Source organism: Tiliqua scincoides, chromosome 2 (genome assembly GCF_035046505.1).
Source record: "Tiliqua scincoides isolate rTilSci1 chromosome 2, rTilSci1.hap2, whole genome shotgun sequence".
Classification (NCBI taxonomy): Eukaryota; Metazoa; Chordata; class Lepidosauria; order Squamata; family Scincidae; genus Tiliqua; species Tiliqua scincoides.
Genome location: NC_089822.1, coordinates 17,405,375 through 17,431,080, shown reverse-complemented (window position 1 = coordinate 17,431,080; position 25,706 = coordinate 17,405,375). Strand labels below are relative to the sequence as shown.

Sequence of the window (25,706 nt, the reverse complement as noted above, 5' to 3'; positions counted from 1 at the left end):
AGAAAAATGAGACTATCTACACTGCAAGCTTAAGCTACTATGTATCTGTTGGCTTAAAACGTTTGCAGGATACTCCACCTCTTCCTCCTTAAAGGGATGATCAAGGATGGTTACAACTGTTGTTTTTTTTTCAATTATAACTGTCTTTTCTTTTTCTCTAATAAAGAATGTACACAAAGGTACATGCATGCACATGAATACTTCAATACCATGCACAGAAAAAAACAAACTGCTATTTCCTATACTGTAGCTGGTATGGTATGCATATACCATGGTAGGGAAGCATAGGGCCCCCATCCAGATTAGGACTGTAGAATGGAAAGGGTTAAAGCATTAATTCAACACTGCTGAAGTTTCCATCTGATCACATACACCCGCATGCACACACCTACCTAAACACATAAGAACATAAGAACAGCCCCACTGGATTAGGCCATAGGTCAATCTAGTCCAGCTTCCTGTATCTCATAGTGGCCCACTATGCTGATAACACACCTGGGAGCACACCTGATAACAAGAGACCTGCATCTTGGTGCCCTCCCTTGCATCTGGCATTCTGACATAGCCCATTTCTGAAATCAGGAGGTTGCACATACACATCATGGCTTGTAACCCATGATGGATTTTTCCTCCAGAAATTTGTCCCCCCTTTTAAAGGCATCTAGGCCAGATGCCGTCACCACATCCCATGGCAAGGAGTTCCACAGACCAACCACACGCTGAGTAAAGAAATATTTTCTTTTGTCTGTCCTAACTCTCCCAACACTCAATGCTCACCCATCTACACACACACACACACACACACACACACACACACACACACAATTTTTTAACCACCCTAACAAAAACACACATGCAGGGAACAATGCGTTTAATTTAACATAAGGTAAGGTTTAACCCAAGTCCATTGACTGTGTGAAGAATTCTAGTGTGAATTCCTTGCATTGTCGAACTGTGTCAGTACAAGGGAGATCTTATTCTCTCAATTTGTGTCTTCTGCTGATGAGTCTCAAATATTTCTAAATTTCATTGCCTGCAAGCTTCAACACATCCTATCTCTTAAGACCAAGAATGTTAATTGCACTCCCCTAATAGCATGAATTCTATGCATTTCACAAATTGTGTTTTGGCAAGTCGCTTTACATTTTAAGAAATGGCACAGTTATGTGACTGACAGCACAATCTTAGGCCTGTCTACTCGGAAGTAAACCTCATTGAGTTGCATGGGGCTTACCCCCAGGAAAGTGTGCAAAGGATTGCAGCCTGAGTGTCTAATTGAACTATTTAATTTTTTGGGCTTCTGAGTAACTCATTTAGTGGCAATTGGAATGAATAATTCTTTGGTCCTAAAATACATCTATTGGGAAGCCATGTTGAATGCAGCTGAACTTGCTTCCACATAATGCGTCTGAGGTAGAACAAAATAGGCATGGAACCAATGGGATATGCAGCCCAGTCCTAGGTCTGTCTATTCAGGTCTCATTCAATTCAGTGGGGCAGACTTCCAAGCAATGTTGGCTCCAGGTTTCAGAGAGCCCCCAGCAAAATGGTACCTCTCCTGCCTGAATAGGCCCCCAAAGAGTCGTTCTGCCACCATCACAGAATGGCTGTGGACACCAAGTGGATTCAGGGATCAGTAGCAAACCCTTCTGGGCCCTTGACAGCAGCCCAGTCCAGTGATGTAGCTAGATGGGTGGTAAGCACTAAGTTTTGCAATGAGCCTCACCACAGTTTTGCCCCTCCCTCTCCCTTTTGGAGCCATTCTAGGTGGTGGGGGGGGTGAGCAAAACAGAGGTATACACCCAGAATGGCTCCAAAGGGGAAAAAAACGGAGTGCTTGCAAGATGCGGTGAGGTTCCCTGCAAACTTTAGTGCTTGCACCCCCTCCAGCTATACCACTGGTCCAGTTATATGTACCCCTGAAGCCAGAGGAAGTTACATGGCTGAGCCGGGATTTGGACCTTAACGCCAACTCCCAAACCACTACACCAACCTAGCTGTCCTTATAAGGAAATGACTTCTTGGTTGGTTGGCAACCTTCAGTCTTGAAAAACTGTGGTATAAGCCTACAGCACCCGGTATTCCCAGGCGGTCTCCCATCCAAGTACTAACCAGGCCCGATCCTGCTTAGCTTCCGAGATCAGACGAGATCGGGCATGTGCAGGGTAACAGTTGCTGCCTTAGGAAATCTTTCAGGGAAGACAGCACATTTCCATATAGAGTAAATAAGAACTGAAACCGACTGGCAGAAGAAAACATCATTTTGGGCAGCTGTTGGAGAAGTAAGCAGATCCCATCCAGCACAACAAATCTCTTTATTACTTAATAATTCCACATCACCTGCCCAAAAGCCACACCCAACGCAATGCCGTCATCCCCAAGTCTGACCGTTATTACTGCACGGTGCGTGGGAACAATTTTCCTAATTTAGAATTCCTGTGAGTGCTTTAAACAAAGGGCTTTCCTTTCAAGCACAATAACAGAGAAAGAAAAAATAAACTCCTTTTAAAAGATGAAATACTGGACATATTTACTGCCTTTATAGTCTGAGCAAGCACATAAATTTATGAAGCGGCACCTTCAAAATTCAAAGACTTACTTATGGCTGAGGCTTTGGAAAAAAAAAAAATTCTGCTTCCCATCTGCAAATTAGATTTGCTTTCTCTAATACTCAAAGGCATCAAAAACCCAAAGGATCTCCTTGGCCCCTTCATGTTCCTTAGCCAAGCAAAGTACTGGCAATGCTCTTAATGTTAGAATAAAACATTTGCTCCAAATTTTCTAGCATATCACCATCCAAAGCTTATTGTTTTCCATGCCATGCCTATTCCTTTGCTTGGAGCTACTAATTAAATACTTTGCTGAAGTGCTGTTGTAGGACTGAGTACACTTTCATCCTAAGAAAAAGCCCTCTACAATCGGCAGCCGCAAACATTGGGAAAGAAACATAGGCTGCAATCCTATGGTATAGACACTTTCCTGGCCGTAAGCCCTTTTGCACAACATGGGACTTACTTCTGAGTAGACATACCTCAGATTGCACTGTTGACCAGACTCAGTTCAACCCAAGCGGCAACACCTGCCCTCCCACCCTAACAACAACAACAACAGCAGCAGCATTTATATACCGCTTTTCAACAAAAAGTTCACAAAGCGGTTTACAGAGAAAATCAAATATCTAATGGCGCCCTGTCCCAAAAGGGCTCACAATCTAAAAATCTAACCCTATGTCTAGTCTGAGATTAACTGGTCATTCATTGGAGGGCCTGGTACGAACTTTTGGCTGTCATCCAGATTGGCCTTGGTTGGCGGTTTTATCACCTACGCCAGACTGGTGAGGGTTTGGGTGGTCTTATGTTGGTTAGGAGTTGTAAACTTGGAGTGATGCATGCAGGGTAGGGTAGAAAAGGTCAATCCTGGTGTGCATTCTGAGGCAACAAAGTGAGGGGTGAGCAATGACTGCTCCCATGATGCCCGACCAGCTTGACAAGGCTGGCTGGCAAGCCCCTTGACTGGACTGGCAAGGCTTATCAAGGTTTTTCCTGCAGGCTGAACTGTTCAGCTGCCTTGACCCTTTGAGGCTGACAGTGAAAGGCTGAAGCAGTCATGAGACTGAGTTTGATCTCGAGTCAGATGGTTTGCCCTAAGGAGATTCATGGGGGAGGCAGACAGCTAGGATAGCTAGGACAGGGGACATCCATTAAAATTGAGTGTTGGGAGAGTTAGGACAGACAAAAGAAAATATTTCTTTACTCAGCATGTGGTTGGTCTGTGGAACTCCTTGCCACAGGATGTGGTGACGGCAACTGGCCTGGATGCCTTTAAAAGGGGATTGGACAAGTTTCTGGAGGAAAAATCCATTACGGGTTACAAGCCATGATGCGTATGTGCAACCTCCTGATTTTAGAAATGGGCTATGTCAGAATGCCAGATGCAAGGGAGGGCACCAGGATGCAGGTCTCTTGTTATCAGGTGTGCTCCCTGGGGCATTTGGTGGGGCCGATGTGAGATACAGGAAGCTGGACTAGATGGGCCTATGGTCTGATCCAGTGGGGCTGTTCTTATGTTCTTATGACCGTTTCTCCCAATTAGTGGCCTGCATGCTGGGTTGACATTATTATTAATCCCTGACCAGCCCTGCTTCAGTTGTTGTAAAGATGATATTAAAGAGGCCCAGTTTAAACCCAAACTGCAGTCTGATGTCTTGATTGTTGGGTGTGAGGTAAAAGCACAGTGCAGTAAGTATGCCATCCAGGCACCACCACCAAGCACAACTTTGGTATGGCTTGCAAAATTAGGTTTCTTGAGAATGTTACCTTTCATTAGGACCAGCTGCCTTTTGACTCTGTTTTTCCAAACTCTCACTGTTGTCATCCTTTCCACCAAGCTGCAGCAGCAGGAATGAGAGAAAAAGTCCTACTCCATTGGCTCAGCTGGGACTAGCTGGCATTTAGCTCTTCCCCTCTCTTGACTGTCTTCCCAGGGGTCATTCTGCCTGGTTATTCCATAAATTGAAAGTTTTGGTATCTACATTAACATGGTTTCTTCTTCCCGCTCCATTTTTTTTTTAATCACACCTATTGGACTCTATCCTGTCTTTTAGGCTCTAAGTCCACAGTCAGGGCCTGTGTTTTTTCATCTATGCAAACCATCTAGAAAATACTCAGAGGGTGTGTGCAACAATTATACTACTGCTATATGCACCTATCTGGATATTAGTTAGAGGCTCAGTTCTAGGTGCCTGCCTCTTCTGCGGTGCCATGGGTGGCTGCAAAGGATAGGACCTTGTCTGTGCAGGTACGTTGGCTACAAAATTCTTCTCCCTTAATTTACCTGCTGCAAAATTTAATTACCTTGAGGTGCCAGGTTTAACTCAGCCATGGACCTCCACCGTCCCACAGCCCCACGCCCAGGGCAAAGTTCCATGATGGTGCACCCTGCGGACTATCACCCCCCCTGTGCAGAAATCTGCCCCCCTTACTCACCAGAGGCTCACGGAGCCTCGTGCAACCTCCACTCACGTCGGGGAAGCCTCTCGGAGGTTTCCGCCCCCCATCGGGAGCCTCAGAAAGGCTTCTGCAGGGTCTAGCGGCTGGCGGTTGGGGCTTTTGCCCTGTAGAAGTCTATGGCAGGTATGCAACTGGTTTTACTGGTCTTGTTCTCTTGGGTTCTTGGCTTATGGTTCACCCTGGTTCACCTGCTGCTGGTAGAAAATGCTGGGTTTTTGTTAAGATGTGTACCAAATTCTCCCCCTCCCCACTTGCCTGGGGACATGCCAGTTTCTGCTTCTGCCACTTCCTTCATTGTAAAAGGCATCTCAAAAGAAGTGTGAAGGAGAGTAGAGTGGTGGGCTAGAGTGTCTCTGGATTGGGAGAGAAGAAGTAGTGTGTAGGTGAGCGAGTAAAGATTGGTTGGCACTGCCTGCTAATCTGCTGCTTGAGGTGAACACCTCAATCACACTTCTGGATCAGCCAGGCTTGGTTTTGTTGTTGTTGCTTAAATACATGTTGTAAATCTCACTTAAAATTGTTTTGTTGAAAGAACAAGATAATAAGCATGCACACAAGCAAGCGAGGGCTAAATTCAGTGAGATGGTCTCCTGTGCAAACTAAATGGGCAATAAGAAAAGCTACACAAAAGAATGTGTGCAAATTTGCATGAGTTACATTTGTATCCCACTTTTCTTCCATCCTGGAACTCATGGTGGCATATGTGGGGTTCCCAGGTAGTCATCCATCCAGGCACTGACACATGAAGACCTGCTAAACTTCAGAAAATGTTGTTGAGCCATGTACCCTTCAACTATTGTTTGAAAGATGCTTGAAATTAAAAACTCAGTGGCCCATTCACCGTTCAAAGCGACCTTGCCTGGGCAAGTCTACACCACGTTGTCTTTCATAGCTCTGACTCTGTCAGTTGTGGATTATACAGGGGTATCACTAGAGGGTGCAGAACTGTGGATTGTACCGGGTGACGCCCTGGGGAGGGTGACACACTAGTGACCAAAATTATGGAACCCTTTTGGAAAATTTGTATTCCTGAATAATACCATCATGCTATATATCACTGGAAATGTAATTTCATGCAGAATGTAATTAAATAAACTGCACATTGAATTATCTGTATTCTATCAAAGATTATGGACAATTAACCAGTTAATTAACTAATTTGTTGTTTTTATGTAACAAAAAGTGAATTTTCATAACACAAAACTAACCAATGAGACTGTTTCGAGAGCCAATGAGGTGTTATGACACAGCAGGAAACTGGTAAGGTTTTAGTAGGAGTCAGCTCTCATTTCCATGTATCAGAACTAACACTAGATCACACTTCATTTGTGTGAGTATCATCAAGTTGACCACTGGTTTTTTTGTTGGTTACAGATTAATTGGGTGACCTGTACTGTTATATATTAAAATAAATAAAGTTAATGGGGGTTACTCCTACCCTGGTGACACCACTGCATTTAGACTGTGCATATGATATTGCCATTTATTCTGTATGGTCTGGTATGGAAGGAGGTCCATCATGAGGTGACTCAATGAGCTCTTGCACCAGGTGCCGCAACCCTCGTGACACCTCTGGGGTTACAGAATCCTATGGGTCACAGAATTCAACTTTTCTTAATGCAGAATGTGTGTTACCTTGACACAAGACATTAATTTCAAAATGAATATACATAGTCTTATGTACATGTCATCAATGTATCTAAGGCCACAGTTCTGTGTAACAGACGATAAGGCACATTGAATACAGTGGTTCTTACCTCCAACTAAACATGCATAGAATTACACTATATTGCACAGAGGTAACGCATTTCCAAAATAGTTTCAAGCAGATACAGAATTACTCAGATCCATCCAGTACATGCAAATCCTTTGGTTCTGGAATGACACTTTCATGTATTAGAGAGTCCCATTCCAGGGTTAGCATATAGGGACCTTGCCATCAGCTCCAGAGGATCTTCTCGGAATCTCTCCTTTGATCCCTGAATGTTTTTCAGTCATTTATTTACTCGTGCCTTTTGGCCAAACCAAACATAGTTTTACTGCATCCTGAATAACATTTCCAAGAAATAAAGTTAGACCAAGAATGTTTCACTAAGTGATTTGGGAATTCTGATCAAGTTCCTTGCATAAAATCATGTAGGAGTTATTCTCACCCACCCATGCTTTTGCTAAGAGATGACAATAATATCCTGCCTTGGCCTTTGTTACCATTATGACCAAGATGACGGCCACTGTGGCAGTGAAACAATGGCAAGCAATCCTAGGAATATATGAACAATTAACGGCGCTATCCTAAGTCCAGTTTGAGCAGGAGCAGCCAGCCCTGCACCATCTCATAGTGTTGTAAATGTGCCTGCCTCAACCCATGAGCCAGCTGGGCAGCAGGGAGGCCTGAATCCAGTGGGGGTAAGTGGGGCTGTTCTTATGTTCTTATGTTCTTATGTTCAGTGGCATAGCTAATGAAAGTGCAGCCCAGTGCCGAGTGCAAAATTATGCCCTGGAAGTGATGTCACAGCCAGACATTTTTAAAGGTGAAAAATGGGACAATAGATAAGGCATCTGCTACCCAGGGCAAAGAAGATTTTGTAGCCTCCCCTACACAATGAAATCAAATTTAGGACATAATCCTAACTGACCTTCCAGGAACGAGGTAAGGGAACAAACATTGCCTTACCTTGAGGAGGCCCCCGTGACTGCCCCCCAACTGAAGGATGTAGTACATGCCCTACTGGCACAGCTATGCCAGTGCTGGAAAGTTGGTTAGGATTGCGCCCTTAATTTATTAAGTAAATAAATAAAAAGTTTTCAGGTTAATTGGCCATAACTTTTGAAATAATACAGATATTCCAGTACGGTTTGTTTCATTGCATTCATCATTAAATTACCTTTCCAATGACATATAATATGGAGGTGTTATTCGTACATACCAAGTGAAAATGTTTTCTGGTTAATTGACCAGAACATTTGATAGAGTACGGATATTCCAGCACAGTTTGTTTCATTGCATTCAGCATTAAATTACTTTTCCAATGATGTACGACATTAACCAAACTCAAGAAGCGCTTCCAGCGACTTCGGTGCCATAACAACCCAGGTGAATGTTTGATTCAACATGATAACGCTCAGCCTCACACAGGTTTGAGGACTTTGGAACACATCACTAAACAGGGTTGGACTGTGTTACCCCATCCACCCTACAGCCCTGACCTAGCTCCCTCAGACTTCCACTTGTTTGGGCCATTAAAGGATGCCATTCGCGGAAGACATTTTCAGGATGACGAAGAGGTGATTCGCACAGTGCAGAAATGGCTTCATGACCAGAACAAGGAGTGGTACCAACAGGGCATACATGCCCTTGTGTCTCGCTGGAGGAAGGCCATAGAACTGGACAGAGATTACGTGGAAAAATAGGGAGTGTAGAAGAAACATCATTCTTTCTTGTGTGTAAGTTTCATTGTGTTCAATAAATAATTGTTGAAGAAAAAAAATGTGGTGCATTACTTTCTGGGCAACCCTCGTATCTCTTTAATACTTACAAAGTTCTACTTCTTCATTCCCTGCCTGCCCATTACTGCTGCAATCCTATCCAGGCTTACCTGGGAGTATGTCCCTGACTATAGTGCAACTTAATTCTGAGTAGACAGGCATACAATTGAGCTGTGAGAATTTAAATCCCTCATGTGTGTGTGTTCTCCTGCATGATACTCAGCCCAATCCTATACTGTGCTGGAACAGGCAGGCCAACTGGCCTTCCTCCGAATCCAGCATGGGCTTGGCGCTGCTTGCGGCTCGGCCACGGGCAATGGAAATTGATTCCCCTTACGCTGGATAACGCAGCAGCAGCCCCAATGGGTCTACGTGGATCTGTGCCACTTAAAGAGGTGGCACAGATCTGAGCGGCCTGGCGCTGCACCGAGTTACCTGGGAGCGGGATTAGGATCCGGTACTTTCGTAACACCTCCAGGCTAATGCAAGGGACTTGCGCTGGCCCAAGAGCTGGTTGGGATTGGGCCCTCTTAAGCAAATAATTCACAAGCGGACATTTCTGCATTGGCTGCCTGCACTTCCAGCCCATGACACAGATATATGCTATTCAACACTTGAAGAGAGATCATGAATATGGCAGGACTGTGCTGTCAGAGATGATTTAGAGCAGTGGTTCTCAGATGTTTAGCAACGGACCCACTTTTTTAGAATGAGAATCTGTCAGGACCCACCGGAAGTGAACTTATGACCGGAAGTAATATCATCAAGCAGGAAAATTTTTAACAATCCTAGGCTGCAATCCTGCCCACACTTACCCAGGAGTAAGTCCCATTTACTATCATTGTTAAAAGCCTATACATAGTAGCCTGTTAAAAGTACAGAGCTGTAACATTTCCCCAGATGCAGTCACATACCATGGTAGCATCAAGTCTAATATATTAAAATTAAATTTTGAAATGATTGGGGACCCACCTGAAATTGGCTCGTGACCCACCTAGTGGGTCCCGACCCACAGTTTGAGAAAAACTGATTTAGAGGGTTTTAAACCCTCCAGCCACTGGTGACTCAGATTTATGATGCACAGACCTGGTTTCATTTTTGTGTATGTTTTCTGTTATTACCTGAAGCACAATTTGAAGAAACAGACTCAGATTATTTTCCCCACTTGAACCTTGCTTGGACCAATCGTATGTTGCGCTTTGAAGCATTTATCAGCGTGCTCTACCTCCTGTTCAGTGTCATTCAGACTAATAAGTATTAGGACAAGACCAGACAGCTGCTTCTGAGGGGAAAATGCCCTCCAGTGTGTCTGTTTCTTTCAAATGAAATCAAGCCAGCAAAGGATGAAATGAAGAAAGGAACACAAAGGAGATCTCTCAGCTTTCCCAATAGGAAATGTCTGCCAGACCTAATCAGTGACGCCTAGTTCATTTCTCTATTTCCAAATCTGAGTGATACATTTCTTAAAAGAAAAAGAAAGATTGATAAAGTGTTTTTTTTTAAGGAGAGTTTCCATATTGAAGTCGAAATGCTCTCCCTATATGTTGTGCAGAACAACAGCCCCTCCTTGTGTTACATAGATGATGTGGGAGGTTACAGACCTGCTACTTCTGGCACTGTAAAGGTAATGATAGTAGCTCTGAACCAGTGGCATAGCCCAGGTTCCACACCTCAGGTTCCACCCCAGTAGAGCCGGCCCCAGGACAGAGGGGGCCCAATGCAGGGCACTTGCGCAGCCCCTCTCCCCTACTCACCGGGCAGCCACGGCAACTGCAGCTGCAGCAAGCTAGATGCTTGTGGTACTGCGTGCAAAGCATGGCACCCGGAAATAGTTGTCGGTGACATAATGTCACTGCCAACTACTTCTGGGAGGCCCATTTAGGGCCAAACAGTCCCATGGGACGGCGAGCAAGCCCACTTGCCGCGCTGCCCTCCCAGACTGCCAGATCCTGGCTACAGCAGTGGGAGATCTGCCTGCCACCCTAGTGCAGGCCTCCCCTCCCTCCCAGGGAGCAGGGCCCAGTGTCACGACATAGGCCACATTGCCCTACGGACTGTCATGTGCAACCATGAGGCCAACCAAGATGGCATCCATGGCTTCTTAGAAGGGGGTTTGGCAGTGAGATCACACCTGTCACTGCTGCTGTTTGAAGAAACACTTAGAGGAGGTGGTGGAGGCAGGTGTAATCTTCCTGCCTGCTACCCCCCTTTGGAAGGAACGTGGGAATTGGGCAGCGAGATTGCACCTGCTGCTGCTCTCACTACACTCCAAGTTTCACATCACCACCATCATGTCACTACCAATTACCTCTGCGTGTGCACAGTGGGGTGATGCCAGGAGTCACTGCCCCAGATGGCAGACGAGGCATCTATGCTGCTGCTCTGGACCATGTGGGAAGATGTGTTTTCTCTCTACAACTGAATTGCATCTCCTGGAACCTGGAACAGTGTTAGCTTCTGGACTTTCCCTTGGTCCTGGATGTAAGAGGAGTGGGCTGTAGCCCACGGTGCTTTTGATCAGCTTCAGCTAGAGCACCAGCTGCATCCATTCCTGTCTCAGACAGACCTAACCAAGGTTACCCATGCTTTAGTTACTTCATGCATAGATTACTGTAACATTACAGTGCCACCATTTTGGCAGGGCTGGCATTTGCATACGCTGTATTCAGCCACGTAGTCCTCCCCAGCTCTGTCCGGATTTTGTTTCTTTACGTCAGCATCATGTATCGTCACAGGTACAAGCGAAGAGATGGGATAGGGCTGCAGAAAAGATATGCACATGTCTTTATCTTAAGCAATGTGTGCAAAATCATTATGTGATTCTACAACTAGGCATTGTACAATCTTCTGTGATGTCTTAATATGGGGGTGTCTTTCATTTCTTCTTTTCAGTGGCATAGCTAAGGGGGTGCAGGGAGTAGCAAGTTCACCAGGCAGCAAGTTTTTTTTTTTGGGGGGGGGGGCGGCAACAAGCTGAGCTTGACTTTAGCGCCAGAGCCAGGCCAGCAGCCACTCTCAGGTCTGTGCCGCTCGCTGCCACCAGGGGCGCCAGAGTGCAGCAGCTCCAGGGGACCCGGGGTGGAGGCGGAGGGTGGAGGGGACCAGGTGAGAGATAGGTTTTAATAGAGATAGCCAGCTAGCTTTATTATTTTATTGCTGATATGTTTCCTAGATATTTATGCCTCTAGCATTTGCTTCCTCACTGTAACTTTATGTAACTTTATGTACTTAATAAACTAAAATCTCTTTTACTAAGTTGTTTCATTGCCTTTTGAGGACAAAGGTTCAGAATCCTGCCTAGCTGTTCAGCAAGCTACCAAGTGCTCATTGAGGTCTAGTAACTTGAGGACTGATGCTTTAATTGGAGAAAGCGCTCAGTGCCTGCAAGCGATAGAATTAAGCCTAGAGGGTCTCAGTGTCCCTGGACTGAGGCACTGGCACGTACAGGGTGGTGGCAGTACTACTGGAAGGGAGGGACTTGAGGGCTTTAGGGTTCGAGAACCAAGAACTCTGAGCACCCCAAACCCCCCTAAGTTTACGACAGCTATTAATTACAATTCTGTCCCACTCAATCGTGATTGTTTCAAGTGGCTATTCCAAACAAAGCCATTCATTAAATCAGGTTTCACATAAGACTTTTAATCATGCCAACTTGAGTTTCTGCAATCTATTTATCTAATGACAGATACCCATAAATCAGAGAGCAAGGAATCTATCCTACTTGTTGTATGACGTCAGTTCAACAATTGCTAATATAGGTCACACTTTTCAGCCTCAGTTTGTGCTCAGTTAGGACTACTGACGCTTTCCAATATTTTGCAAAGATCAATTCAGTTATTACTATAATAATCACATTTTGGACTCATCTCATAATAACATGAGTGTAATACCAATATATAAACTTCTCAGAAGAACCAACACATTAAAACGTTCATTCAGAGAGCCACTCTGAGCTTCCATTTCTGGCATTGAAAAGACCGGGCATTAAATCATTTAAATAAATGCAAAAACTCTATAAATACAGATTTATTTAAATTTATTTATCCAAATAAAAACAGCTTGGATAGGGTGATTTTGAGCTGAAAAATAAAAAGAGGGGAAAGAATTAAGTAGCCTCTTCCCATTCTTGTTTCTTGCTCCCTGAAAGCGTGTTCCCAGTTTACCTGGGTGTTTCAAAAATGCAAACAATGCAGGATTCCACATAATGTGACATCAGAGTGTCAGACGTCTCAGTGCAATCCTAAATTGTGCTTCAGCCAGCCCAAGTCCTCTACACTAGCTTCCAAGTGTTGTGAACATGCTGAAAAGCACGTTTGCACCACTATGGTGGTCAGGGAGGCCACATCAGCACTGGAAAATTGGACAGGATCGGGCCCTGTGTGGTAAAAGGAATGCTGGATTGAGTGGGCCTTTGCCCTGATCCAGCAAGGCTTTTTGAATGTTAAGAACATAAGAATGTTCTTAAGAGAGTTGGACTGTGACAATTGAGAACCTGAGGCCGTCCCTCCCTACCCCTTCAACTTTTGCCCCGGATTGCCACTTCCTTTCTCAGCACTCAGCATCCAGTTTAGAATGAACAGGAAAAGTGGAGCATCCTGGGAGTGCTCTACTCTTGTCTAAAATAAACAGAATCAGGTGGAGAAAGGATGCAGTAATCTGGAATAGAAGATGAGGGGGTGGGCTACACTTCCAGGCTGCTGTATCCTTTCTCTCCTTGCTGCTTACCTAAGCAACCAGGTGGGCAGGGAGAACGAGGAGGAGGCAGTGGTGGCAGCAGTTTGTTTTTGCTTTTCCCTTCTTCCTCCAGCAGCCAAAAAAGGTGCTCTGCTGATGCCTAATACTCTTCCTGATCACTCTTAGCCAGGGGTGCCCAAACCCCAGCCCGGGGTCCACTTGCAGCCCTCGGGGACTCCCAATCTGGCCCATGGGGAGCCCTCAGTTTCCAATGAGCCTCTGGCCCTCCAGAGACTTGCTAGAGCCTATGCCGGCCCAATGCAACTGCTCTCAGCATGAGGGCGACTGTTCGACCTCTCACATGAGCAGTAGGGCGAGGACTCCCTCCACTGCTTGCTGTTTTACATCTGTGATGCAGCAATGGCAGCGAAGGAAAGGCCGGCCTTGCTTTGTGCAAGGTCTTTTATAGGCCTTGAGCTATTGCAAGACCTTCGTTCATTCATATAAGTTCCATCTCTAATATTGTCATTTATGTAAAATTTATTCAAACTTGAAATATAAATTAATTCTTTTTTCCCCGGCCCCCGACACAGTGTCAGAGAGATGATGTGGCCCCCCTGCCAAAATGTTTGGACACCCCTGCTCTTAGCGATTGGGAAGAGGATTGGAGCACCCAATGAAGCAGCTCTGCCAGCAGTGGGCCAGAGGGGGGGGGGCAACACACAGCTTCAGGGTGTGGCAGGACACCCCTCATTAGTTCACCACTCTCACCTACCTTGATCCTTGACGTGAATTGTTCAGTTGGTGTCACAGGCAAGCCCCTTCTGAGTCTAATCAGATGAAGGGCCATGAGACATGTATGCCTGAATGCGTGGAAAGGGTCAGCTCTAAGATGTGGTACTTAATGTGACTCTCAAGAAAAACACATACAGAAGATCCCTGGTTCAATTCATTCCCTGGTATCTCCAAGTTGGGCTAGAAACAACCCTTGTCTGAAACACTAGAGAATCACTACCACTCATTGTAGACAAGATTGACCAATGTTCTGACTCACTATTGGGCAGTTTCATGTGTTCCAAAAACTGGAATAGTCTAATTTCAGTGGAACTCAGAACTCTTGAAGACTCACAGACCTTAAGATATAATCCATCCTGTCAAAACAGTTTATAACAGTCAAGTGTGTTTGTCAGCTGGAATTCATATTCTCTAGGGTATCTTGCTGTGTGCATATTCTTGGACTTGAGCCACCCATGAGCACTCCAGCTGGGTTTTTCTCCAGCAGGCTATGGAGATATGTGATAGGCCAGCAGCTTGGAGGACTGTCCAAAGCAAGGCACAGCTAGGTTTGCCCCAGGCCACCATCAAGGAGAAAAGGAGTAACCTTAAGTCATTTTAATTAATGCAACTACTCCACCATTTTTATTTGTTCCTATGTATGAATTGCCCACCAATTTTCCAAACCATTTCAAGCACCTAGCCTAGGCTTAGGCCACCATAACTATCTCTATTTTTAATGTACTGCTGGACTTTTGGTTGGTTTTGCTATAATGAACTAACGTGGCCGCCTCTCTAAATTATTTTCACTCTTCTAAGTCCTAAGAAATGGGAATGCTTTTGCTTTGCAACTTTTGTAATCAGGATGTCAAGAAGCAAAGGCTCAAATTGAACATAGAATGTAGAATTCTAAATAGTGAAGTTATTCATTCTAATTGTCCCAATTTATCAAAGGAGATCTCTGCTTCCTCCCATCTCCGACATCTTGCAAAGCCTTGCATGCTACCAACAGTGTGTGTGGTGGGAGGTGTGAATGAGAGAGGGAGGGAAGGGAAGCAAGGAGGTCCGTCAAGATGTTCCCCATCCTTCTTCCTCCTCAGAAACTTAGCATTAAGGCCATCGGTTTGAGGAGAGACACTCACCTGGGCGAAGGGATGGAACCTGATCCTGAATTTCTGGTGTCAGATGGATTCTACCCCACATGTACATGCAAGTTACAACTGTATGTTTTGACATGATCTCAGGTTGGGGAGAAGCACAAGATCTCCCAGAAGAAACTCAGAGATAGCCCAGATGTGATGAGACATTCAAAATGTTGCTTATTATGTCTGTAAGGTTCTTAGTTCTTCTCATCTGACCAGTTTTTAATCCTAAAATAAAGTATTCTTGTAAATACGTGTACTAAAGGTTGTGGACAAAGGCTTTTATCGGAATATTTCCCTGCAACAGCAATCATTGACAGGTTAAACGTCCTTCAGGTGTTAAAATCTCTTGTGAGCTACAGTAATTTATCTAGGAATGGACAGCCATTTCTCGGAATTGTCAGCCTAACTGGATTAAAGTTTATCACTCTGCCCGCCCACCCATCTCCCCACAAGTTTGGCCTTGTTGCCTAAAGCCAAGCTTTGACAGAAGCCTGTTCAGGCCATCTGTAACCATGGACACCATCCACAGTTATAGCCTTAATGAGAGCGTGCTCGAAAGTCATGCCCTAGCTGCGGATGCACTCATAGCCCCACTCTTGCTCTCCCCATGGAGAGTGTTTGAAGACGCAGTGCTTTCCATGGAGCAACGATACCCATGTGATCTAGAATTCCCCACAGTTCCTTTTTTCTAACCTTCTCCGCTCTGCCCTGTTGAAACTCTTTTTTTCTATATTTCAAAAAGGCCATCAGGGTCTCACTGTTACTTTTTTTGTTTATTTATCGTATACTTTTATTAGTCTCCTTCCAGTTAAATAAGTTCTCAAACTGACTAACACAAAATGCATGTATTAGGCTTCTGCTAATTGGCATGAGTTATCATCAGGGCCGGCACATGCACGAGGCCAACTGAAACTGTCATCTCAGGCAGCAAACTAGTGGGGTGCCCATTTCTCTCCTCCTGCTTACCGCCACTGATCCTTCTCCTTCCACTCCCTGGACTGGAAGGAGGAACAGAAGCTGGCACAATGGCAAGGGGACAGTATCTGGCACTCTGCCTTAGGCAGTAGAAGGTCTTGGGCCAGACTTGGTTAACACTATGACACGACAGCAGCCTCAGGTAGACTGGTTAGCCACTTCTGTAGGGTCGGGGTCAGCTATTGTGGGGCCCTGAAGACAGTAGAACTCAGTAGAATTCAGGGAGCTACCTGAAGTCTCTTCAGCAGCCTTAGGTGATATGAAAGCTAATGTGGTGTGGTGGTTAGATTAGGACCTAGGAGACCTAATTTAAATCCTCATTCAGCCATAAAACCGACTGGGTGACCTTCAGCTAGTTATACACATTCCCTCTAACCTCCTTCACAGGGCTGTTGTGAGGATAAAAGGGGGGAGAACCATGTATGCTTCCTAAGTCGCTGGTAGGAAGGATGGGTAGAGGTGGTAGAAAATGGTGATAACCAAAACACACACCACAGCTTTCTGCACTTCTCATTTTTTAAAGCAAACCAAAAAAAAAAAACCCAGATCTGCAAAAAACACACACAAAAAACAATTTTGTTTTGTTTTTATTTTTTAATGGGGGTGCATGAGTAATGACTGTGGTGGCATCTGCTGACACTACACCACTTATATCACCTACCTAACACGCTGCCTCTGATTGCCAGATTCAAGGGAGGGCACCGGGACGCAGATTGTGTCTGTTGTCTTGTGTGCTCCCTGGGGCATTTGGTGGACCACTGTGAGATACAGGAACTGGACTAGATAGGCCTTTGGCCTGATCCGGCAGGGCTCTTATGTTCTTATAATTAGGAATTATAATGCAAATTTTGAATAAAAAACACATAACACCACATTCTGTACTTCTAACTTTGGAAAACAAGATCCATCTGAAATGTTGTGGTTCTTGAAAGACAGAACCTTCTTTAATTGTAAAAATCCCTATTGGGATTTAGTATAGCCTGTCTGTATAGATCACTGCCTGAAAGGCGGTATATAAATAACTGTATTATTGTTGTTGTTGTTAAAACACTGAAATCTGCAAAAGAAAAAAATAAAGCGCTCAAAGGAAGGGGTTTAAAAAATTGACTGGTCAATAAACAGTCAGGGAGGATCTGCCTACCTGAATCCCCTGAAAGACGGTAGAATGCAGAGAGTCATTGTATACATTTGTGTGACCTGCTTCATTTGGACTTTGTTTCACTGGAGAAGATCATTAGATGGTCAGACTAGACTTTATGAGAGATATGGAGCAGCATCTTTGCCTCTCTTGGGCATGACTAAGGTAAATACTTGTGTGATGTGATGTCACCGTGTGGTGCATTTCCTTACATCTGCATCCCAAGGATGTAAGAATCGCTACTATTTCATTACATCATATTCTAGGAGTGCAATCCTGGGCATAGTTCCTTAGGCATACACCCCACTGAACACAGTAGGACTCAGTTCCACATCAAATGCACAGGTCTGCTCTACCACTGTTATTCTTCTGCTCAGTGGTGTAGCTAGAGGGGGTTCAAAGCACTAAGTTTTGCAGGTGCCTGAACGTGCCTTGCAAGTGGCCCCTTCCCCTCCCTTTCGGAGCCATTCTGGATACCGGGAACATGCCTCCATTTTGGTCTCACTGCCCAGAATGGCTCCAAAGGGGAGAGGGAGGGGCCGCTTGCACAGCATATTCAGACGCCTGCAAAACTTAATGCTTTGCACCCCTCTAGCTACACCACTGCTGCTGCTCAGATATGAGCAGTTCAGCTTCGGGCTTAGAGCTCTGAAGCACTTCTATAATTGATTCACAGGCTTGTAATCTGTACAAGAAATCTGGTTTCAGCCAACATGCTCCCCTCATGTTGCAACACCGAAATATGGGTTCTTTTCCCCCACTTCCATCCTGCATGTTGTGTTCCTAACGGCAGTGAGTGATTTTGTCTGTGTTTAAAAATTGTTTTCATATCCCCCATGTGAATAGAGACATTTTGTATGCATAGTTCCATTCATTACTCATCTCTTCTTACATGCTTTTGAATGTTAATAAAGGGGAATCAATAAATCATAGTTAAACGGCTGAGAAACAGGACTTTGCATTGGCAAAGCCCATAATTGCCAGATCCTCTTATACCCCTGTTGCATACTCACAAACAGACCAACTCCCCTGTGCCATGGGCTTTGCACCCTTTTCTTTCGCGGAACTGAGCAAAGTACAAAATGTTCCGAGGAGCTCCACTAACCCAGCCCACATCTGTTCATCTTCAGAACTGTTGGCGCATCGTGTACCATTCAGACCATAATAGCTAACATGTTTTTAGCAGTGACATGTAAAGCGTCCATAGCACTTTACATGTATTTGATACCATCCTTAGTTACTTGCCTTACAGGGTTTTGTTTTTTCTTATATTGCAGCTGAGGCTAGGTGGCTTGAGAGGGGTGAGTTCATGGAAGAGCCTGCATTTGAACTAGGGAATGGATATAGAGTTCAGTCTTTTAGCCACGGTGCTGGGCCTCCTACAAAGCACATGCTACTCAGTTCCAGGGCTGGGCTACTAGTTCCACCACTAAAATTAGTTTGGTTCCAGTTCCTGGGCTATTAGTACAATTCCAGCTCAATTAAAAATGCTGGCTTCAATCATCAAAGCCCCCAACCTAACAGCTTATGACTACTAGTGTTCTGGAGGGACGGGCAAAGTGCCACGTTTTGTGGGTTCCTGAACACGAGTGTAAAGTGGCCCCTCCCCCTCGCATTCAGAGCCGGTCGCCACTGCTAAAGGAAAGTTTTGTCCCCACCGGAACACTTGTGACCAGGATCCTTGGACTGCCTTCTATCGGAGCCACCTGTTCAGCACTGCAAGGAGGTCCTTCTGTGTGTTCCACCAGTGTCTGATATTTGGTTGAATGGGATGGGGGAGATAGTCTTCTTCCCACCTAGGTTTTGGAAGTCTCTCCCCAGAGTGGCCTCACACTGCTGGCCTTGCACTGAGGACAAAGATGTATTTATTCTAGGAGGCTTTTAACTTGTTCCTGCGTTATTGTTCTATTTATGTTTCTTACTACTGTTTTAGTATGCTAACCCGCCTTGTGGATTTGTAGACAAAGAGAAAATCAGGTTATACCTAACATTGTTCAAATTAGGGAGGCTGCAGCTCAGCTCTGCAGGCAGGTGCCCCCCCCCCCCCCGGTGTAATCTTTACTTACCTCCCCATAAGCTGCCTAGTTCCCAATGGAACCCTCACACCTACACCAGATCTTCAACTGGTGTAATTCTGAGGAGACTCAGGGTTGAGTCTAGGCCAGAAACGGAGTATGGGATCCAGTGTGTGTTGCTGCTGCTAAGATCCCCCCCTCCTGTCCCCAAACCACCAGCAGCCTGGTTCATACGCTACTCTGATCTGCACCCAACCCTCCCTGATTCACCCCTGCCACTGATGTATCAGTGGCAGTGGAGGTTCTGCTGGCCAGTCATCCCTGTGTGACATCCCTTCTGGGAATTTGTGCTAGCAGCAGTGGCCCAAAGAAAATGATGGGCATATCCAAATTCATCCTATATTATCTGTGAATTTAAATAATGTAATATCACCCTAGGAAATTATTTTTTTCACATTTTTATACCGCCCTTCCTGCAAAAGCTCAGGGCAGTGTACACAGCTGCTCCCCTCCTTCTTGTCCTCCCAAAGAGGAACCTACTTTCAAACTAGCATTAAAAACATTGCTTTGAGAGTCTTATAATTAATTGCCCATGTATTACTTCCTTACAAGTAAATAGGTTGAGGATTGCATCCTTCAACATTATTGCAATACCAAAAATAAAATAAAATAAAAATTATCCATGCTGACTTTAGGGCCCAATCTTGAGCTGAGCCAGCACTGGTGCTGACCTCCAGCACGGGCGTGGGTGTCACAATTTTGCCGAAAGGCATGACCACTGCACCCTGTGCCAAGTCAGCGCACAGCGCCAGCCCAGCACCAGACGCGACCCAAGCTAGATAAGAGTTCAGTGAGGGCTTCGGGGGCAGGGGGAGGCATGCCGGAAGAGGGCAGGGTTGCGATAGGAAATGGGGCAGGACCAGTCTGCTCTGCCAAATCCTGAATTCTGTGTTGGGCCTTCCCGCCCGACTTGGAGTCTGTCAAATCTGCGCCAACAAAATAACCAATGCAGACTTGAGAAGCCCCATTGTGGGACTTGGAACTTTCCTCAGGACTTTCTTCCAACTTTCCTCTCCCCCGAGGAGACCTCCAGTGCCTGCCAAGTTGCCACAGGAAGCAGCTGTAGCCACTTTGGCACCCCTGCATCTAGTGGTGGCTGTGCCTTTAGGATCAGACTGTTAGTCTGCTTTCAGTTCAGTACCACTCATGAGCTTGGGTTAAATTTTATAGACATTACTGAGCTTCTCAGCTGTACTGACCCCTTTGCTGTATATTTTCTGGTTATTATCCTCAAAGATGATCCCACTGCTAAACTTCAATCAAACCCAGACACTGATGCCGTTTATAAAATAGCTGTCTCCTTGACCTTGAAATTGGTATAAGAATGAGCTACTTCAACTGGGAAGGGGCTGTTTCTCGTAAATCCACTGAAAAGCAATACACACTGACTGTTTCAGTCAAAATATTTGTTAGATCTTTATCTAAAGTGTTCGAGATCTAATTGAAAGTTAGTATTATTTACCCTAAATAAAATATCCATTAGCACAGGGAGAAATGTTGTCATGAAGCCATCCAGTGGGTGGTCTCACTATTCATGCTTTTCCTTTCTTTCGGGTCTGTCAATTGTATGTATCTCCATAGATTCATGATGGATACATTTTGGTCTTTCTATATTATTTTATTTTTAAAATAAATGATGGATACTAGTGTGCACGGAGGACTGGACCATTGTTTCTAGTCTGACCTTACCCAGTAGTAGCATTGAGGATTGCAAACTCTTGAAATAAAAAAATGCTGCTATCTGGAGGGCATTCCATTCAGGCGGCAGAGCCCAGAGTGAATCTGGGTACATATCCTGCAAATATGGCCCTGCCTTTGTTACTGATCCACGGCTTTGCGGGTTTGGAGGATGGAATCTAGGGCAAAAGGTATCAGTTCTCCAAAGTTGCTCTATGCTTCTTAGGCAAAGAGTGAGAAAGAATTAATCTCGCTTCTTTGATTTTCTGATAAGTGGCTTATAGCATTTCTTGGTCAATTGGTAATTCTGTGCTGAAGGCACCACTAGGATGGTGTTAAATGGTGTCCAATGAGGTGTTTGTTAAGACTGAAACCACCAGCAGACAATGTGTGGTAGCTGACGGGGGGCAGGTAGGGGAGTTTTCTAACCTTTCAGTACGAGGAGGTAGCGACAAAGGCAAGGATGCCATCACAAGTTCTGATGGGATCGCTGCCCATTTTTTGTCATCAAGATTCTGCATCCATCCATTTAGAAATAGTGTGCTTGCATGATATTGGCTACAGCATCTTCTGCCAACCCTTCACAGTGACAAAAAGAAGAGCACACAGGCCTCTGCCCCCTTGATTGTCATGCGTCTCCATGTGAACCAGGTTGTATAAACATAATGTCAGTAGCTATTTCCAACAGGCTACTGTTTTTCCAACTCTTCATGTAACATTCCCCCCCACCTCCACCCCAGTCCCACAAAATGGCAGTTTTCTCTCCATATGCAAAGCCTGGCTCGCATGGTCCTTTCTCCATGCAAATGTGTAAAACGACTATAACTACACTCACCAATAGATTTCATTCTGGAGACAGAAATGAATCTAGATGTACAGTACTGGGTCTCAACTGTTCCCTTTTGAAAATCTGTTTTCGGTTGGAATACACACGTTCATCATTCCAAACTTCTTTCTTGAAGAATGGAAACCACCAAAGAAAGCAGATGCTCAAATAAAAACAATATTATCTTTGGAAAAGAAAGCACTGAAAAATTAGCAAAAAATCACGAAAGTCCATTAATTTAGAGACAAAAGGACATTTGTTACATCTTTCTCTTATTGATCTTGTTTTTGGTAGTTCCACACAAAATGCCTTTTTTTTTCCCTTCTTTTATAGGTTCTTACATATTGGAAAGTACAATTTCTCATTTATTAGTAATGATGTTTTTCTCCTTTTTTTTTTTTTTTTTTTTTTTAGGCTCTGTTTCTTATTTGCAAGTTCTGCTGTAAAGATATTTACAGTCATTGTTCCAAATGGGGCCTTTGGCATTTTTAGTTGTTAACAGAACTTAAAACACTGGAAACATAACATGCTGTTAAGCAACAACAACAACAAAAAACCACCCTAAAATATTTTGGTAAAAGGAAAAAAAAGACAGCAAAAACTTTTTATGTTTTGGAGCAGGGCGTTACAATGGTTGAATAAGTACCAATGCCCAATAGTAATTTGTCTACAACATGTTTACCCTCATTTGCTATTAATAGACTTCACTTCAACATCACTAATCTATTTATCAAACAATCTAACAAATGTAATTGATGCACAAAATTTGACGAAGTAGCCTACTCAGTCAGCCCATAAGAAGAGATTGAACCAACATGGCACTCAAATATGGCACTCTTCCTCCCCCGTTTTTAATTGTTAGAAATTTATACTGAAATGGTTCCCTAGAAAGAGTAAGTAGATTTCATCTTTTACGTCAGACATGCAATTAGTGTTTTACCTTTGTACTTCTCTTCTGTTGATGAGAAAGCCATAAAACTTTTATTGGCTTCACTTATTCAAATACTTTGACTAATATATCCATGTTTGGCAGCTGCCTAGATAAACTTTCTGGATAATCTGAGGATAGTCTCTCTCTGTGTTGGTCTCCCTGGGCTGAGCAATGGATTTTTAAGAATTGTTACAGCACAATCACTATAATGGCAGTCCACCAGGGTTATTGTTTGATGGGCATTGCACAAGCAGGAAGAGGAAAGCAGGATGAACCTTTGGCTGGTGAGGGCTTTAATTGGTGCTGCTGATTGGAGAGGTTCGGTGGTTTACTTTTAATCCTGCAATCCTATGCAAACTTACCTGGGAAGAAATTCTACCAATTTCAGTGGGGTTTACTTCCAAGTAATCATGAAATCAGACTGCCCAGATTTCTACTTCCATCTCTTACGGTCTTCTCCAAACTTTGAAATTCACTCATGCAAGATATGGTGATGACCACTAACTCAGATGACTGCATTTTAAAACCAGTTAGATGAACTCAAGGAAGATGTGGTTGCTAGCCAAGACAGCTTAGTGACACCTCCATGTCCAGTCATGGTATAACTCTGAGTACTGGATCCTTCTGGAGTCATCACCTTCACATACTCCTCATGAACACCTACAGGGATCTGGCTGGTTGCTGTTGGAAACCGAATGTTGAAGTCAAAACATCCAGCAGTGATGCAAAGATGGAAACTGACACAAATCCCTCAAAATAATCTTCTTTACATAATGAATAAGGCCATAGTCCTTTCAGGTGCCAGGTTGCTGGTGCTTCTGAGGCAGGGTCCTACACAACCCCCAAGACGCTTCTCACCCACCCCATTATGGTGAGTTGCGTGCTACCATATCACCAGTGCTGAAGGTTCAAGGAGTCAACCCAGCCAGACTCTGAGACCTCAGACTCCCCTGATCCACCCCTGACCATAATAATCCTTGTTAACTTTCCACTGCTTATTTAAATCAGAAAAAAACCTGTGAGGATCCAGCTTTCAGAGGTGGCAAACTACTCTCAGCGGGCTGCTTCTTACCTGGGTAGTCCCTCCCTAAGGTTTGTGGTGATGCTTAAGCAGATGGGATATGAGAGAGGATGCAATGGCTGAGCAACACTCTGAGCAGAGAGTAGGGTTGTCAACTCTGACTGAAGCTATTCCTGGCTTAAGGAAAATATATTTTTCCCCACATGATGTAACATTCCTGGACACTTGTTAAAACCTCCAGGATTATTTTCAGTAGCCTCCTGGAGATCAGTCATGATTCCTGGGGAATCTAGGGTGATCCTAGAGCATTGGCAACCCTAGTCAATAGAATTCTTCTTCCACAACCACACAAAGGCTATGGGCACAAAGATGGTGGCCTCAGGGGTCAGCAACTGGCCCTTCTGAAGGCCCTTAGCAGCTGTCCGAAGCAGGCAAGACAAGTGAGAACTGTCATTCATTATTAAAAAAGAACTTGACTGGAAGGTTACATATCCATAGTGAAAAAACAGGCTGAGTAAATAAATAAGGAGCATCAGTACAACAGGGGCCCCAAATGTGCCTGGTTCTCTTTTCTTAGCCCAGTAACTCCTTCTTTTAATGGGAGCATTTTCTATGGAGTGGACGATGCTTGGAAGCACAACAGAAGATTCAATAAAGAAACCATTGGCTTTTCTTCTTGTTGTGTAAGCAGAGCAAGCCAAAAAGAAAATGCAGCATTATTCCGTTCCAACCACATGATGTCTCTGGCTTGAACGAGTGAATGTTACGAAAGGTTTATGACTTTGGCTCATTCATCCTGTCACCTTGAGGCGATCAGGTTGTCTCCTGAGCAGGCTTGATCTTTTTGGCCTGTTGTGTTCCTTTATTGTTGTACAATGTTTTTAATCTTGAAAGCTGCCTTGTGACCATTTTTAAAAGGCAGGATAGAAATATGAACATGCATAAAACAGATTCATGTTTGTAAGATGCTCCATGCACTAAATTCCAGAGTCTTGTTTTTACTGTACATTTTGATTCATCTTAATTAGATCAGTCCTAATTAACATTTTTTAACTTGTAAATGGAAGCTATATAATGAAAGGCAAGCTTAATAGTTTCAGCAAGTGTTTAATGGCTTGGAATTGATTATCCACAATGCGTTTTTTCCCCCCATTACTGTACATTTTCCCAGTTTCATGTATATTGCTTCACTTGTTGAAAGCTGGCCTCTAATTATATTAAAGAATAACTTTTTCTCAATAACATTTCTCAAACTGTGGGTCGGGACTCACTAGGTGGGTCACAAGTCAATCTCATGTGGATCCCCATTCATTTCAATGTGTATTTTATTTTTAACATATTTGATGCTACCATGGTATGTGCCTGTATTTGAGAATATGTTACAGATCTGTACATTTAACAGGCTACTATGTATATGCTTTAACATTGGTGGTCAATGGGACTTACTCCCAGGTAAAGATAGGATTCCAGCCTTTGAAATCCTATCAGCAACTAACAGATCAGCAACTACTTGGGAGGGTTAGGAGGGTTCTTCTTTGTTTTAAATAATTTTTAAACTTATACTTATGGTAAACTTTTAATTTACTTAATTAATTTGATTTTGTCATGAGAGGTGTTAAAAATTTTTCCTGGTTGTTGATATAACTTCCAGCATGACATCACTTCCAGTGGGTCCCAACAGACTGTCATTCTGAAAAAAGAGGGCCCTGGTGCTAAACAGTTTGAGAACCACTGAGCTAGAATCAAAGGAAACCAAAATTTTCAGAATAAAACATTGATTCCTCTCTCCTGCACAGCTCTGCACAGTTATAGATCAATTTTGCCTACTCAAAAGAGTCCAGATGTGTATTCTGAGTCCTCACTGAGGAGGTTGGGATGAGAACCTTCACTCCTCTGCTTCCGGCTCTTAAGGGGAAAATGGGGAAACACCTCATCCCCTCCCCTGACTTACAGCACAATCCTAGGCATGTCTACT

The 25,706-nt window shown here is 44.1% G+C and overlaps 1 pseudogene; it reads right to left on the bottom strand.

The window, feature by feature from the left end:
* Nucleotides 1–2,063: 2,063 nt before the first annotated feature.
* LOC136643470 (5S ribosomal RNA) lies at nucleotides 2,064–2,180 on the bottom strand (annotated as a pseudogene).
* Between the last annotated feature and the right edge of the window lie 23,526 nt (nucleotides 2,181–25,706).